This window comes from Periplaneta americana, chromosome 6 (genome assembly GCF_040183065.1).
Source record: "Periplaneta americana isolate PAMFEO1 chromosome 6, P.americana_PAMFEO1_priV1, whole genome shotgun sequence".
NCBI classification, from domain to species: Eukaryota; Metazoa; Arthropoda; class Insecta; order Blattodea; family Blattidae; genus Periplaneta; species Periplaneta americana.
The window spans coordinates 117,986,505-118,001,142 of record NC_091122.1 but is presented as its reverse complement, the minus strand read 5'-3'; the positions used below and the strand labels follow the sequence as shown (position 1 = coordinate 118,001,142).

The window sequence follows — 14,638 nt, the reverse complement described above, 5'->3', positions numbered from 1 at the left end:
ATATTGCAAATAATAGTATCATTTACTTTCATTTTTCATTTTATTTCTTTTTTTTTCTGCAACAGTGAGCTTAGTGTTTATGATGACTTATAAGTCAATACAGCACATAATTACAGCCAGGGTAGAAAAATATGTAGATACATAACATGTGTACTTTGTTTTCTCTTTCATTTCAAACGTTTATTATTATGTGATTAATATCCTTAACTGGATTAACTCTTGATTATCTGAAGACTTACTTATTTTGTTTCTTCATGTATGTATTAGGAATGTTTTTCGTCATGTGAATATTCAAGAAATTCAGTGTGTTTTCTAGTGACTTTACAGACTTGTTGATTTTACATAGCAACAGTGCTTACAATTATTAATTAACTAATTAATTTCATTCAGTTTTCGTCTTCGTCTAGTTTATTTACGCGTTCTACTTTAATTTATCAGTGATGTCAACCAACATCCCTCTGTGTACTCCTGAATCTACTAACATTTCTTCTGTGACTTGTAATTTATGTGGTAAATCTTTTACTCATCGAGGCATCAATACCCACGTTTCGAGATGTCATACATCAGAATATTCTTCGCTGGATATTACCCCATCTGCAGCAGAAAGTTCTTCTGATATTTCTACACATATTAGTGCTATCACTGAACCTGATGAATATATTCCGTGCCCACATTGTCCATCAGGTGATACTAGACTTTTTAGAGGTACTCGTGGTCTGCGCATTCATCACTCACGTGTACATTCTGACATTCAAGATGCAATTCCATCCTTAAATATCACCCACGAAGAGCTTCACTCCATACTCATACAGTGCAAGAAATCTGTTGCTGTCATACGCAGAATCCCCAAGGGAGCTCGCCCATTGGCTGCGGACCGACTTCGACATCTGATTGACCTTTGTATATCGTTTAATGCCGAAGCCCATTGGATCAATTTAATGCTTTATGCTTACATTGCTCGTCGTATTCCTGAAAAGTCTACTAATAAATCACTAATCTCCAAGATTAAGGAAAACATAAACAATTTTCAAAATCCTTCTTTCACCGAGTCTATTCGTACTAAGAAGAAGTCACCACATATCTCCCTGGCGCAACGTATAGAGAGGAAAATTGCTGAAGGAGACATTCGCAACGCTGTTCGTATATTATCATCCGATATGGGGATAGCTGAATACAATCAACTTACTCACGAAGAATTATTACCAAAACACCCGCCTCCTTCTCGACCATCTACTTTTCCTGATGCTCCTGTTATTACTGCTAATCACCCATCTTTTTCTGAATCTGATGTCCTACACGCCATTAAAAGTTACCCTCAAGGATCTGCTTCTGGTATTGATGGTCTGCGACCTCAGCATCTAGTTGATCTAGTGTCCATTTCAGCTGGTGACTCTGGTAAAAAGCTCCTTTCATCCATAACTAATCTCTGCAATTTTTTGTTTCAAGGTAAATTAAATGATAATGTACGTACAAATTTCTTTGGTGCCTCTTTGCTTGCAGTTAATAAACCTGGCGGTGGCATACGCCCAATCGCAATAGGTAATACTTTCAGGCGCCTTGTTTCTAAAATTATTTGTCACGCTATTAAGATTGAAAGTGATCATATTTTTCGACCTCATCAACTAGGATTTGGTTCTCCTAAAGGTTGTGAATCTGTTATACACTCTGTACGATCCTTCTTACATACTTATGATAACTCGGATAAAATTCTATTGAAGATAGATTTTAAGAACCCATTTAACAGCATTGAACGTGATATCATGTTAAACTCTTTTTTATAAAAATTCCCCAGCTTTTACCCTTTTGTTTGACAGTCTTATAGATATTCGTCCAATCTATTTTTTAATTCCAAAATTATTTTATCACAAACAGGCTGTCAGCAGGGAGACCCTTTAGGGCCTTTACTCTTCAGTCTTACAGTCCACTCCCTCATGCAAAAATTAACTAGTGACTTAAATCTCTTTTATTTGGATGATGGGACTTTAGCTGGAGATTCCCATGATGTTCTTTGTGATCTACAGAAAATCATTCATCTTGGGTCCGAACTTGGTCTTGAGATTAATCCTAATAAATGTGAAATTTATTTTTGTTCTGCTATTAACGCAAATATTTTATCTTCTTTCCAGAATATTGCTCCTGGCATTAAAACTGTCACAAAGTCAAATCTGTCCGTCCTGGGTTCTCCCATCTTTTTAGATTCTGTTGATGAAATAGCTACTCAAAAATTGGAGCTCCTGAAAACTCTGTTTGGTCGTCTTGAACATTTTCACCCCCAAATCTCTTATTTCATTGTCAAAAATTGCCTATTAATCCCTAAATTCACTTATTTTTTAAGAACTACACCCTTATTTCTTTTTCCTACTTTTCTCCAGCAGGCAGATGATTTATTAAAGCAGTCTTTACAATCTATTTTAAATACTTCTTTTGACAACGACAGTTGGGTACAGGCTTCTCTCCCAATTAAATTAGGAGGCCTCGGTATTCGTACACTTACTGATATTTGTATACCAGCTTTTTTATCTTCAGTCTTTGGCGTTATTGACTTCATCAAATTTATTTTCCCTATTTACAGTGATGTTGTCGACATTTGCTATGTTCCTGAAGCTTTAAATAAGTGGTACGAAAAAAACGAATAAATTTGCTCCTCCTCAGAATCCAGCCATTCAAAAAGCCTGGGATGAGATTATTGCAGGTCAAATACTTGATTCTCTTATATCCTCTTTCACATCTGACAAGGACATCGCTCGTATTAAAGCTCTCCAAGAGAAGGAATCTGGATCTTGGCTCCATGCTCTGCCTTCCTCCTATGTTGGTACCTTGATGGACGGTAAATCTTTCCAAATCGCTACTGCATTGCGTCTGGGCTGCAAAATTTGCCATGTACACCAATGTATATGCGGAGAGACTGTGGATTCCTTTGGTCATCATGCCTTAAGCTGTGCCAGAAGTAAAGGTCGCATTCATAGGCATTCTGCTATTAATAACATCATTAGTAGATCTTTAACCTCCTGTGACATTCCAACTCTTCTTGAACCATCTGGTATTAGCCTGTCGGATGGTAAACGACCTGACGGCTTGACATTAATTCCTTGGTCCAAAGGTAAATCACTCATCTGGGATTTTACATGTGTAGATACATTAGCCCTTTCCCATTTAAAATCGTCTGTCAATTGTGCCGGATCTGCTGCTGAATCCGCTTATCATGCTAAACGACGCAAATATGAACATTTAACATCAAATTACATCTTCGTCGCTTTTGCAGTTGAGACCTTTGGTCCGTGGTGTAGAGACGCTAAAGATCTACTCACCCAAATTGGTGCACGCCTACTGTCCCGTACTGGCGATCCTAGATGTATCAATTTCCTTCGTCAACGCATTGGAATAGCGGTTCAGCGAGGGAATGCTGCCTCCATCCTGGGATCATTTCCTAACTCTATTTCGTTAGAAGAGATCTTTCTCATTTAATGTGTAGCGTACCTGCTTGAGCATGGGTAGAAAGTTCACAAGAACAAAACTTCCATGAAGAAAGGAGGGAGGATGTCCGATCTTTAATGAAGCCATGGTCGAGAATATCCAAAAGGCGAGGTGCTCCCCATCAGCAACATTAAGATCAACTCTATGTCTGAGTTACGGCGGCTGGCCGGCGTCAAGAGCATGGGCGATGCGGAATGCCCCATGCTGCTGGACATCGAGATCTGCAGCGAGCAGGACGACCCCAGGCAGCGTCCCAACTTCGGCGTCAAGTGCAAGATCTTCGAACTGGACGCTTGCCAAGGCATCGGAAAGGTGTGTCTGGTGTACATGGACAAGAGCGAGTGCGATTCCGATCTAAAACGAGAGGACCCCAAGATCTGGCTGCTGGACAGAAGTTTCGAGTGGCACTACCTGGCTGCAGACTTCACGCAGTACTTCCGCATGATGCTGGTACACCAGAGTCTCCCCCAGTGGCAGTTCAAATTCACGCCCATGGACCTAACACCGTGGGCTGAGCAAATGTTCGTGTTGAACGCACCGCATCTGCTCCAATCTGATGTGAATAACCCACTCACACAGAACGTGGACTGGTGTGACATGCCGTATAACCACCTCGACCCTGCGATCTTCAAGACGAGAGCGAAGAGCTCCAAGAAGAAGGCAGACGCAGCCAAGATCAAGCCATCCTGAGAAACTCTGCGGGTGTACGAGTCATAACAGAGCGGCAGAAACAACTTCTGTAATACGAGTATTACACTAATATTCGTGTTTATTTAGAAATTTCATGACTTTCCGTTTCAGTGTTTACAAAAAATAAAAACTCAAGAAGTTAATATATTATTAGCAGGATATAGGAAATGTTACAGTGTAAAAAGAGTGCTATAGCTATCACTAAGATCCAGAATGTTATCATTTACTTATATCTATTATATTTTCAAATGCAGCTTTGTTTTTACTTAGTGGAAAATTAGGTTATTGTAAGTTTTAAGTCGTTTTCTCCTGAATTATTTTCATAGTTGCATTTAAAACTATAAATGTAAGGGCCATTTTCTCCAAATTAAATTAAACTTGGTATAAATTATACCCGTTCAACTTTAGTATTCAATTTAAACGTCCTTCCATTTTCTCCATAAATTTCTGGCACTCGTTTAATTTAAATGCAGGGATGTAGTGGAGGTGGGGCAGAGCTCCGGCACAGATTTGGAATTTTAAAATAATCTGTTTTGACACCATAGTACTTTTCCAGCTAACGATACCTTAGTTAATGTCAGAATATTTACACACATTTTCTGTGCTTCCTTTAGAATTTCGAAACAAGTTCGGAAGTAGAAGGTCGCGAGACCACTAGGAGCAAAGGAGGGGTGTGTAGTGAGGGATGGGGAAGGAGTCAGTGACAGGACAACCACCAAATTAACTTTAGTGCCCCTTCGCGAACTGGTCACATTCCTAGTTCACTTTCGTTTCGTATCGTATTTCATTACTTTGCTCGTCTTTGTACAATACAGAAGATTGTCTGTGGTGTTACTTACCGAAATATGTTGTTTTTTTTTTCAGTTATTTTACGAAGTGAATTTTAAACTTTCCAAGAAGGTAAAAAAAAACATAAAGAGCTCCGGCACTGTAAAGTTTGGGACTACAACCCTGTTTAAACGACAGCCCACCCGTTTAAACTAATGTTGGCTCTATATGCTGAAGGCTCTCTCACTTCGAGCCCGTACCTTGAATGTAGCATGACTGATTTAAATGACCCTCAAACCAGCTTCACATTCTAATGTATACAGTCCGAAGCTTGAGTTGTTAGGGTACTAGGAACAATAGACTGTGCCGGTACTATTTCGCATTGTCTGTGATAAGGCGATAGTAGCGGTCCTAGTGGTTAGCAACTATCTATGGATGCATATTCCCTACGTATTGAGCTTCGTGACTGTATATACTATAATATATTAGACTGTGCCAGCTTAACTGTGAGATTCTGCTTTTTCCGTATAGTTGGCGCTGACATCACACCACCTACACAGTGAACCACCTATACCACCTAGCAGTCGAGAAATAAAATACATATAATTTTAATGCATCTAGGTAAATTGGACATATTAAATAATAAATCTGTCATTATATGTAATGTCTAGATTCTAGTTTTTCTTTATAATGAGACGTGACCACATTAACACTTAAAGTGATATGTAGGCCTAATGATTTGATAGGGCTGAAAATGAAAAGAAATAAAACCATATCTCTGTATATTGTATACGAAGATTAAATGAATTTGATACATATTTTTTAATGCATTGCATTATTTTATAATATAATTTATTGTATATATAACCAAAATTATTACAGCTAGTTTATCATTGAGAAATAAGGAAAAGCTGTTAACTTGAATTTATTGGAAGCAAAGCCGTTACTGAATTACGTAACAAGGTAGGCGATGTTTGGATCCTGTGTTTCAACTCTAATATTATGTATATATTTTCAGTTTATTATTATTATTATTATTATTATTATTATTATTATTATCGACGAATTTTTGCTTATGCCAGAATCCGTGAATAAAAGTGGAACTAATCGCCGACGGACTCAGAAAAACAGAACAGGGAAATTCGTTCAGTAATAATCCCTATTGGCTGGCTCACTTGTGTTGGCTGTAATGAAGGAAGAGCTCAACAATAAGCTTTATCGGAACTGGCCAATCAGAGCTAAGTAAGCCAATGACGCGTCATTTAGTTTCAACATGCCAGCTGTTTATAAATATTCGTTGCTATAATCAAAGTAAATGAAGAATAAATACAACGGTGTACTAGTTTTATAGATATGCCTAAATTATTTATATCCATGTGAAGAGTTGTGTGGCATCATTCGATCTACTATTTGCTGAATTACCATTTTGTGACATTTCTAACAATCCAAAAACACAAGTAAGCATTATGTATGTACATTAAATGTAAACAGTTCAGTAATGGAAGCAATTAGAAATCAGTAGAGGAGGAGGAGTAGACTGTTAATTCGTAGTGACGACGCATTAAAGGCATTTCATATTATCTTGAATATCTTGGAAAGCATTCTCGATTCCATTTTTCTCTGATAAGCTAGATCGTATAATCCATGTCTTGTGACATCTGCATTATCTTATGGAATAGGTATGTGGATCCATTTTAATATAAAAATTAACTTCCTTTAATATTACTCTTTTCTCGTTGAAAATCACCTTTCCAATGAATTTTAAGAAAATAACTTTCAGCTTTTAACGAGTTCGGTAACCCACCAAGTTATACACACCTGATGTACTCAGAACCTTAGGAGGCCTAATTATAAAATATATACTTTCTCCAGTTGTTATTTTATTATATTATCTTAGAAAATAAATACAATGCATATTTCATATAATTAGTTACTTTCTGTGATTGAAATTCAATACTAATATAATAAAATTATTATATAAGCACAGACATATTTAAATTTACAACATAACTGTACTAATGAGACAGGGAAATAAAATCCCTAACTCCAATAAACCAAATTTTACAGGAGAGAGAAAAAACTTATCATTTCTCTTACTAACTTTAAATGTTATACATTTATATATTAATATTGTGTAAAATTACATTCTTTATCAATTGAATACTTCAAAATCTAAATTTTTACATTATCTTACGCTACAATTTGAAATAAACACTGCTGGAGTTAGTGGTTTTCTGACTTCCACAGTGTATGAATTAAGGAAAGTGAATAAATATGAGCCATGTGAAGAAAAAAAGATAAGTATATCATAATTCCGTTATGTAATATTGGAATATACGAGAAAATGGAAGTTTATTATTAAGATTAACATTGCTACATCTGTGCTTCAGTGGCTGGCCATGATAATATCTTTGAAAAATATTGGAGTGCAAGAGGTCAAAATGACTTTATTGTCAAACGCCTGGCATTAGAAAACAACAACAACAACAATATTTTTTTTAAATTTCAAATGGCCTATGTGAGACAGAAAATCACAAATTACCATAAAGCACATCAAAATACACAAATAAAAGCAAAAACAATATTAAAATGTTAACACAGTCTCATTCATGTTACACATTCTGTTTTTTTCTCTAACTCTCATGTTCTTCTTGTGCATCTAGATTCTAGATTATTACTGTCCGCAAAGAGAGTTTGGTAATTCATCCTACTTTCCTCAGAAATAAACTGCATTAAATTTTGCAAGTCCTTTTGCTTTCTTTTTTCAATGGCAATGCTGAATTGTACTTTAGTTGACTGGGGAATGATGCATCGGTATTGGATTTCTGGAAGTTAATCGACTCGATATTGTGCCTTTAATAGTCTTATTTACATGGATTTCATAGATTTTTATGACATTCTGAATATTGTATCATATCACTTTACTCAGCTGGTTGAGCGATAGTTTTGCCACCTACCGGGAAATTAAGCTTGGAATGCAAAAACTCTCTTATTTCATGGAGTAAGAGGAGTTCTGACTTCCACGAGTTTTAAAACAGCCCCCAGAATGCAGATGAATGTCGAAATTAGTGTATTCTTGCCTTCCACGCATGCGGGATAAACTAAAAAGCACCATCCAGCCCATAACTCAATTTTGTAAAAAATTGGAGTTAGTGGGTTTTTGATCTCCCTGTCTCAATTAAAATGAAGTGGGATTTTTATATGTCATTGTGATCACACTATATTACATTAAAATATTTGTGTACCAATACTAATATTTTATAGAACACAGTTACAGTACCGGTATTCATTTCATCAGTAGTATTCTATATAATTGTGATTGTGTTATAATATATTATAGGCCTATCTAATGCTACACTCGCACAAGGCACGTCAGATGTAATAAAATAATTTTGTACAGCATTTGCACTATGAAAATTAACAGCTCTGAGTAAGCTCCACGGTAAAACACTAATTTCTACTTCATTTTTATTGTATTTTTGGTCCAGAACAAAATACTTGTCTTTTACGACAACATGAGGTTACAAAAGTTGTGTATAAACATTTTCACTTACCATTACATTTCAGTTCAGTGAAAGGAAGTATTTCAACATTGTAACTACTTCACAATTCAATAATATAACTTAACAAATGTCTATCTAATTAATATGCAAACATTATTATACAGTATTCAATTTATCATTATGAACATTATCTTTCACTTTCCTCTATTAAGAATGTTATTTTGCCAGGTGATACATTCAGCATCTGAAACTAAATAATCAACTAATTTGTCTCTCAGTTCAAGTAATGGAACGGAGAAAAATTCTCTTCGGCACCGGGATTTGAACCCGGGTTTTCAGCTCTACGTGCTGATGCTTTATCCACTAAGCCACACCGGATACCGATCCCGGTGTCGGACAGAAGCATCAGCACGTAGAGCTGAAAACCTGGGTTCAAATCCCGGTGCTGGAGAGAATTTTTCTCCGTTCCATTACGGTTTCATTCTGTCCGACACCGGGATGGGTATCCGGTGTGGCTTAGTGGATAAAGCATCAGCACGTAGAGCTGAAAACCCGGGTTCAAGTCCTGGTGCTGGAGAGAATTTTTCTCCGTTCCATTACTCTTTCATCTTATGATGACACAGAATATCTGCATGGAAATATCATATGTACTTCGGTACATTAAAATAATATATAAGCACAATGTAGCTTTAGCTATAGCTTCTGTTGTTTGTACAGATCAAGATAAGGACTGTCTGTACACTCTTCACTGGCTTGCAAGAATACCAAAACTATTTTCGATCGTTCTTCTTGCCCTCGATAGTCTATAATTGAAAATGTTTTTTTTACCCAAATATTTACCTGGGCATGGCCTCATCATGTATTCCCTTAATGGAAAATCCTCGTCTTCTACGAAGAAATGGAGCATTGTTATGTCACTACAGCTCATGCATTATGTCCAGACACTCCTCCACTCTTCCTACAGAGTTGCGCAGGAGTTTGGATGAGTCTATTTACGAATTATAGGAGAATGGATTAGCCTTTGCCTTGAACTCGGTAGACATACACCCGACCTTCCCTTCTACTCCTACCCCTTCCACGGAAACGTTGTTTCCCTACTGTGCATTGCGAATATCTTGACAGAATGCATGAGCTGTACTAGGAAGTATAGAAGAAGCAATGGTAAAGTACGCTGTTCTAATGCACGTCCCATGACCTTATTTTAGCCTAAATATTCCTGCATTGTTTTCTGATCCACATGCACCTAGGCCCTATATCAGCCCAAATGAACTTGTAATCTGAGTAACAACATGCCAGCAACACTAAACTAAAATGTTGTTTAAAATTATTGTAAAGGTTCCCGAATGGGGTGGACATTTAATTTCAACACGCTTTCCGTCAATTGCCCCTAGAGTTTTAGGGAAGTTTCATTTTCTGAAAAATCTTTTGCTGATTGTTATTCATTCTTCATATAATGATGTTTAAGTACAAAGGGCAGAATACTTCCCAAATTGTTTGAGAAATCTACACTTGAAATACCAACTCTAAATTCCCAGCTTAAATTTAGAAATGACCCTCCATGTGCCAAATATTTAAGTGTCATTGCTAAGCAAAGTTCTGGACACAAAAATTCCCCGGCGACTTCGCTTCAACAGTTTAGGATTCACAAGTGATAATAGTTTATTGAATATTAATGTGGTTCCATCCGTGTGTACTTGAACATTTCCTGGTCATTTACTTCCATGTGTTGAACTATGGTAGCAAAAGCACCATGCTGATTTCGTTCTTTGTTTATTGGGCGAATCCCCCATCTGGAATATAAACAATACTAAATCATATACAGTTAATATAAATATATGGCTAAACTAGTGCTTATAGTAAGTTACAGTATGTGCAGGGCCACTGACAGAATTTATGGGCCCCTATGCAATACTGTACTCAGACCCCCGTTGAAAAAAGTAACAATTACAAGTTACCAGTTATTCTAACCATAATAATTATTTGCAAAATAAATAAGAGATAACCCCATACATAGATACGAACTTAAAAATATACACTTTTATTACATTGAAAACTTTTAGCAAAACTTCACATTAGCACAATATAGCCTATTATATTCATAAAACATTATTCCTAAACAGCTGTAATTTCTAACTTGCAGTCCGACATCAACAAACAACTCTCCTTGAATTCACTGATGCAGAATCATCAATTATATCACCAAAATTTAAAGACCTAGCAAGATCGTTCTCCAGACTAAGGAGGCCAAGGTCACTCAGACGTTCTTGACACAGTGTTTATCTGAATAGAATTTTTATTTCCTTCATTTTGCTGAAAGATCTTTCAGCATCAGCAACTGGCACAGGAATTTTATAGAATATTGTAATGGTTATACAAATATTTGGAAATCAACTGTACAGTTTTAATTTCCTCAGACTATTTAGGAGATTCATAGGTTTCAGTGGGGCTGGCCCTAAATTAGAGGCCTGAATTGATTTTAAATATTTCAGCTCATCATGTTCTCATTGTTAATGTCGCCATAATATTTTTCACGCAGTCTAGCACTCATATTAATATCTTCCAATTTTTTCTTTCTGTCCTTATGCTTCTCAGGTCCCGACTTATGCCTGTACTTGTCCATTGTGCAGTTAAACTATAACCGGTAATACTAATAAACAGAATTCACTAGACAAACGACAACGAAAGTTTCTACACGAAACATACAATGTACTGAAAAGGAAACGTATCCTGCGACTTTGGTTTGGGAGACTCCACTAACATATTGCTGTGGGCCAGCGGTTGGTAGTTAAAAAGGACAAGCCAATAAATAATTGAACGTGTTCGGTACAAGTGACGGGAAGATAGTTCAGGCAAATGTAGGGGCCCTCAATTGTCATGTCGATGAATGTTAATGCGGGAAACCGATATTCTATTATATAAAAGTCAAATATTTATATATGAAGTGGTAATTTGTATTAATTCTACTATTGTTGAGTTAATATGTCAAATTTATGTAACAAATGTTCTTACAAAATTTTATAGTACCCATATGTATCTACGAATAATTATTCATGATATTAAAAAGTAATCAGACTCACTTAATCTGACGGGCCTTTACTGCTCACGGGCCCATATGCACTCTCCCTCTTTGCTCCCTCTTCTCGGCGGCCCTGAATTTATGTGTAACAAGTATAACATGATACACACAAAATAAAGTACCGGTAAATAATGATAAATATATTTTTTGTTAAGAAAAAATTCAGGGTATGCGACACATCACCCACACCCATGCACGCTACGCCCCTGGTAGCGCTACTTCCGGTTTATTATGGGAAATGGTACTACCACCAACCAATTCTTTACATAGGTTCTGGTTATCAAAATTTTTTTATGAACAACCAATATCATATAGGTTTTGAGAAAAAAGGCTCATACAGGTGGTCTGAAACACCCGGTACGTGGAATTATCACTGCATGAACACATGGATTCATTCACAGAACAACGCTTAACGTTAATATAGGGGTGTAGTATTATGTGACAGATTAGATTAGGTTTGATTAGGTGTGTATTATGTGACAGGTTAGATTAGATTTGATTAGGTGTATAGTATTATCTGAGAGGTTAGGTTTGGTTTGATTAGGTGTGTAGTATTATCTACGTTGGTGACACTGAAACCAACTGTCGCATTAAGGAAATATGACTGTATACTTCATTCACGCACGACGATTTTCGTACATAAGTAAGGTACGTATTTAGGGTGGGTTGGGTGGATATACAGCTCTCCCAGTAATCACATCAATTTATAATAATCAATACTATAAATCCAAGGCATTTTCAAGGTATTGTTGCAAGTTCCTATAGTGGCCGGGACATAAGTAACCTTCAACTAAATAAATTCCTGTTCTAGGTTATGCTTTTCGAGCATGTTTAAATTAAAATGCGCAGTACAAATTCATTGTGTTAACAAAAAAATGTTTATTGTGATATCAGGGATGATAACTAATCTATTTTGACATGGGAGGAGTGCAGCCTTAGGGTTCATATTCGTTAAAAGGTATTTAATATCTCTCTAATATAATGTAGCCAAACTTCATTGTTTAATCTTATCATTGTGTCTCATTCATTTTAGATTTCCATTCAGCAGACCACACATTCTGCATCAATGGGTAGCTGCAGTTAAAAGGTAAAAGTGGACTCCCACAAAAAACAGTTCTTTTGTGTAGTGAACATTTCACAAAAGAAAGTTACGAAGCTCAGCTGTCATCAGGTAGATGGTACTTAAAGGAAGATGCAGTGCACGAGTTATTTAAGGGGAGAAGATGGTATTTTTTAAAACTATTTTCCTATTTGGTGTAAAATATTAATTTTTTGTGTGTAGAGAGCTCATAGCTGTAGCAACTCACCCAAATATAAATATTTTGAAAAAAAAAAAATCGGGGGGGGGCCCAAATTTGAAAAAAAATATATCCAATGCAGGATTGTACTAAAACCGATATATCTAAACCGTTTTTAAAGATAGATTCAAACTGTTTTTTGCAATGTATTTGCAAAAGCATGTTCTACAAACTGTCTGTAACAGAATTTTGATATTAGTCCCTACGTTTGTAAAATAAACAATTAAAATTTAATAACAATTTTCTGATTTCCTTTCTTGCAAACAAACGGACGTAATTTTAAAATGAAATAAATTAACAAAATTCTGTTACAGAGAAAAGTTTCCTAATCATCTAAAGAATATGTGTTATAAATTTGAAAAAAATATACCCAATGCAGGATTGTATTAAAACCGATATATCTAAACCGTTTTTAAAGATAGATTCAAACTGTTTTTTGCAATGTATTTGCAAAAGCATGTTCTACAAACTGTCTGTAACAGAATTTTGATATTAGTCCCTACGTTTGTAAAATAAACAATTAAAATTCAATAACAGTTTTCTGATTTCCTTTCTTGTAAACAAACGGACGTAATTTTAAAATGAAATAAATTAACAAAATTCTGTTACAGAGAAAAGTTTCCTAATCATCTAAAGAATATGTGTTATAAATTTCATGCATGTATCTTTAATAGTTCAGAAATTATATCCATTTTTGTCTGGCAATGTAGCAAAAAAAAAAAAAAAAAATGAAGTTACTGGAAACCGATAAAAGCGGGCGTGTGATTTAAAAATCCATAAAGCAGGAAGTTTAAAAAGGACGTCTCAACATCCGATAAGGGCACAAATACCCACAATGTGTTATGCTATACATTCCACACATATCAAAGAGTATTTTAAGGAAATTTTTTTTTTTTTTTTTTTTTTTGAAAATTTAATTTACCGGAAACAACAATAAAAGTTGGCGAGTGATTTAAAAATCCATAATGCAGGAAGTTTAAAAATGGCGACTCAACATGCGATAAGGGCACAAATACCCGCAAAATGTTATGCTATGCATTCCACACATATCACGAGTATCTTAAAGACTTTTTTCTTAATTTACTCATTTTTCACCAAAAAATACCATCCTCTCCCCTTAACTATCCATAACGAATGCATAAAGTTGTAAAAAGGAGAAGGCCTCTTATTTGGAATACTTCAGTTGTACCAGAGAAGATAAATACCTTTCTCATTGTTCTTACGTTTTTATATAGCCTAATGCAACAGTCTTGTTATTTTGAGTATTGGCTCTTCATGAAGGTTAGAGAGAGTCTCATAGCCTACTGTTACATAACATTGCTCACATCAAATTTTTTTTATATTACAGAAATTAAGAACTATCCAGGACTCAGTACATTCTAACTCAAATCATGAAAATGATGCCAGTTCATCAGACACACTAACAATGTCAAGTGACAGACCACCTACAGCTGCACCAGAAAGCCCCAAGAAACAGATTGAAAAGAAAAGTGAAGACACAGCAGCAAAAATTGCAATGCAAGAATGTTAGGATTACAACAATGAAGGAACTACTTAAAGAACTAAAGAGTAAGACTAACACTGCACCTGAAGTAAATATTGTTACATAATTATTTTAGTGAATTTCCATTAAAACTATTACAAAATGAAGTCATAATAAAGATGTAAAAAAGAATGGTGTCAGGTACACCGAAGCTATCAAGCAATTTCTCTTACTCTTTTACTCTTTATTTTTATTCACCTAAAGCTTGTAGATAAGTTATGTTAGAACTATGTTTAAATTGCCTCACCCAAATAGACTGAATAGTTACTTATCTAAATTTAAATGT

At 35.6% G+C, this 14,638-nt stretch overlaps 1 long non-coding RNA gene across 2 annotated transcripts; it reads left to right on the top strand.

The window, feature by feature from the left end:
- The first annotated feature begins 5,993 nt into the window (after positions 1-5,993).
- Positions 5,994-14,273, top strand: LOC138701675 (uncharacterized). Of its 2 annotated transcripts, XR_011332660.1 has the most exons (3): positions 5,994-6,389; positions 12,545-12,598; positions 14,158-14,273. It is a non-coding gene; the product is annotated as an uncharacterized lncRNA (long non-coding RNA). The 2 variants fall into 2 exon arrangements; XR_011332659.1 differs by lacking the exon at positions 5,994-6,389 and having other exon boundaries at positions 12,494-12,598.
- Positions 14,274-14,638: the final 365 nt, after the last annotated feature.